This window comes from Euphorbia lathyris, chromosome 4 (genome assembly GCF_963576675.1).
Source record: "Euphorbia lathyris chromosome 4, ddEupLath1.1, whole genome shotgun sequence".
NCBI lineage: Eukaryota > Viridiplantae > Streptophyta > Magnoliopsida > Malpighiales > Euphorbiaceae > Euphorbia > Euphorbia lathyris.
The window spans coordinates 30671226-30675465 of record NC_088913.1 but is presented as its reverse complement, the minus strand read 5'-3'; positions in this window follow the sequence as shown (position 1 = coordinate 30675465).

Sequence of the window (4240 nt, the reverse complement as noted above, 5' to 3'; positions counted from 1 at the left end):
GTAGAGAGCAAATTTAGGGGTGTTTAGTTGCTCGTTTTGATCCTCCTGTTTGATTTTTCAAGTTTAAAAGGAAGAGATTTTTCAAATTCATGTTTTTTTTTGGAAAATCAGTCTTTTCAAACAGCAAACAGTAAACCGTAACAGCAAACAGTAAATGATCAGTTAAACCAAACAGACCCTTAGTCTACATGTGAAAAATAGAGCAATCTTTAGTAACCGTTTAATAGAGGGCGCAATTTGAAAAATCCTTAAAGAAAGATTGAGTTTTGTTCATCACCGAGAAGATATCCAATTTCAAACTTTATGGCTCGCAAAGATGGAGATTGGAGGATGATCGGAACATAGAAAAAAACTTTTTTTTGCTAATGGGTTTGAAATTACGCCATCTCATAAATGTTAGGGTTAAGATTCTACTGATTTATACACAGAACTATAAGGCTAAATTTGTATCTTATCACCGAAATGTTAGGGTACTAATTTGCACACAGAACTATAAGGCTAAATTTGTATCTTATTACCGAAATAACTTATATAACTTTAGTATTCAAGCATTGCAAGTCATACCTCAATTGGAGACAAATATTGCATGACATTGAAATCTGAATCATTCTGGAAAAGATTATTATCCCGAACACGGTTGCAGACATGATTATCAACTAAACAAGATCTAATCGCCTTCCAATTCTTCCCACTTTCAACCATATTAACCAACCATTCAGAGTAATTTTCCCCAAGATTATGCTTCTTAAACCCTAATGATGACAGACTATTTTGACTGCTATTTGCATTCCCAACCGTATACACAGCAATTGAAAAAGCTGTAAGCCCTAAAATAGTTAACAAAACCACCACAGAATACAACCACAACACACTAGTTAACTTCCAAAATATTCCTATCAATCCCAACAATGAAATTGCAGCCAAAATAATTCCCATTACAAGCAGTGGCTTTTGCACTACATTTTTGCAATCTGTTACTCCATGAATTTGGAAGTAAATGTATGATCCTATGGCCATGAAACCTGATATTAATGCCAAGATGTTGAATATTATGAACATTTTATTGCTCAATCTAGACATTTTTTGCTTTCAATGGAACTTAATTCAATTCAATTGGGGCTAAAAGGTTTAGATATTTTGAGAGAAAAGTGTTGTGGGTTATTTAAATTATGAGTTAAAAAAACTGTTAAGGATGATTAATTTTTGGTTTAGTTTTAATGGATGTATAAGCTTATGTTACTACTTGTTTTCTGTTTAATGGGAAAATAATTAATTTGGATGATTTTGGTTTAAAGATATATAATATAAAACTATACATAGTTTGTTATGTGATTTAATTTTTTAACCACTTGTATATGGTGGATGAAGTTAATTTGTGAATTTTATTCCGCCGGTTAAATAATTAAGTTACATTGTTCAGTAATTTTATTCATAGAAAGTTACAACTTCCTACAAAAATTGATTAATTAAATTGTTATCTGATAATTAAGATTTTATGTAAAGAGATATTGTTTTTGAATGCATATATTCTCAATAAAATAATTAATTTTACATATATGGTGAGTCCAGGGTATAGTAAAATTTCTTCTAAGGACTCGGGGTGTTTGTTTCAACTTTTCGAAGAAGCGTTTAGTGTTTTACTCTAAACCGCAAAAAATCAACGTTTAGTATTTTCTCTGGAAACTGCAGCATTTTGGAGCTTTTCACGAAAAACTCAATTTTGGAGCTTTTCGTGAACAGTTATTTGTTATTGACAAAATTATTCTTCTTATTTTTACAAAATATGTTTCTTTTTTATTTAGATTTTATTAATTTATGTAATACATTTTTTATTTTATAATTTATTTATTTATTAATTTAAAACACGTTCATATTACATATTTTAAATACTAATAGGCCCGGTTTGTTTTGAGGAAAATATTGTGTTTTGGAAAATTTTATGCAGGGAAAATATTATGCAGGAAAATAAAATATTTTCCTGTGTTTGACAACAACACTGGAAAATATTTTTCGGTGTTTGGCTACAACACTGAAAAATATTTTCCAACCATTAAATATAGATTTTCTGTATTTTTATTTTCAATTGTATATATAAAACACAAAAAATATGTAGAGACGTGGAAAACTGTGAAAACGTAAAAAAATAAAAAAAAATGTCAAAAAACCCATGAAAACAAGAAAATGTAAAAAAACACGAAACAAAAAAAATAAAAAGATGTGGAAAACACAAAAACATTAAAAATACGAAAACCTGAAAAATATGGGAAACGGAAAAGCGTGAAAAAACACAAAAAGTGGAAAAATGCGAAAATTACGAAAAGTGAAAAATATTAAAAACATGTAAACATGGAAAAAATTGAAAACCACAAAAATGTGAAAATAAATAAATATAAAAACACGAAAATATTTTTTCACATTTTCGGCATTTTTTATATGTTTTCTCGTGTTATTAACGCTATTATGTTTTTTTTTTTGCATTTTTTCTTCTTTTTTGTGTTTTCACGTTTAGCTTTTCAGTTTTTCGGTTTTTCCCTTTTTCACGTTTTCTTTTTTTCGCATTTTGTTACTTGTTCGTGTTATTCACGTTTTTTTTTATGTTTTTCGTATTTTTCACGTTTTTGTGTTTTTTACATTTTCATGTTTTGTTTGCATTTTTCGTCTTTCATGTTTTTCACGTATTATCACGTTTTTGTGTTTTAGCATTTTTCGCGTTTTCGTGTTTTTCGTATTTTTCGTATTTTTCGTATTTTTTCACGTTTTTATGTTTTTTGTATTTTTCATGTTTTTGTATATTTCGTGTTTTGTCTCTTTTTCGTATTCATGTTTTGTGTCTTTTCAAGTGTTTGCTTTTTTTGCGTTTTTGTATTTTTCGCATTTGTTCACCTTTTCATGTTTTTTGCGGGTTTTTTTGTCATATTCTCGTGTTTTGTAACGTTTTCATATTATTTATATTTTTCGTGTTTCATATTTTGACATTTTTTAACGTTTTTCTAATTTTTCTCTGAACGTGTATGTTTTGGGGAAAATGTTTTACCCTTTTGAAAAGGGTAAAACATTTTCCCTTATTTCTTCCTTGCTTTTCCATTGACTTGCCACTTATTTTCCTTTGACTTATTTTCCTACCCAAACAAACACTGAAAAATTGAGAAAATAGTTTCCTGCAGAATATTTTTCCCCAAACAAACGGGGCCATAGTTTAATATAATTTTACCAAACACTAATAATTAAACAACATAATAACAAACTATTGGCGATAATTTTGAGAAACAAAAATATTCCCTTTACAATCTTGACTCGTGCGGGGAAATGCGGGCGTGCTAGAGAATTAGGTTCTCAACCTACGTTTAAGAAAACGTTTTTTTTTATAGATATACGCCTATATCTAATGGAAAGTGACTAATAATCAAATAATTATATGGGAAAAGCAAGGATTGTGAAAATGTTTCATGGGTTCCTAGTTGCCGTCAGCACAACTTTAACTAGAATTGAACCAATACTTTTCAGTAATTAAAAATATGAGTATAATAAAGCAAACACAAGAGTTTTGGAATTTTTCTTTTATATTTACTTTAAAATAAGAGTTATGGGTTACAATAAACCGAATAGAGATAATTACAGCCAAGACAAATAGCAAATCTAATATCCACAATGTCAAAAGCAATAAATGTGATTGAAATTGAAATAAACAATTGAAATGAATTAACCGAAACGATGAGCAGTTGCGTCGAAGCGTCGCATTGAAACGTCGTGTCTGTCTGAGGTCGTTATCCCGAGATCGATGCTTAACTTGCGTGAAATGCGTGTTTAGTGGGCTTAATTAATTGGTTGGACGTGAGTATAGGTAAATCGGAATTGACGTGATAAAACTGATATTTTGGCTAGGAAATTGAGTTTTTAGGTGTGAATTTGAGTAGAAAAACGAATTGGATTTGTGTTTGATCGAAAAAGAGCAAATTATACCGAATCATGGATCTAGAGGGGCGATTTTAATGGCTAAAATCGGACAAAGGGGGCTGCTAGAAATTGGTGTTCAAATTGATGAACAAAAGTTTGAAATTGTAAGGGTTATGGCTAAAATTAATGATAAGAATGAAGGATTAATGATTAGAATTGGATTGGAAGCTTGAGAATTGAATTTAGGAATGAATTTGGACCGAAAAGGGACCGAATTTTGCTGGAGAAATATGAATAGGCTGAATATATTTGAGAGAAAAGTATTGGTATGTGTTGTGTATTTGTT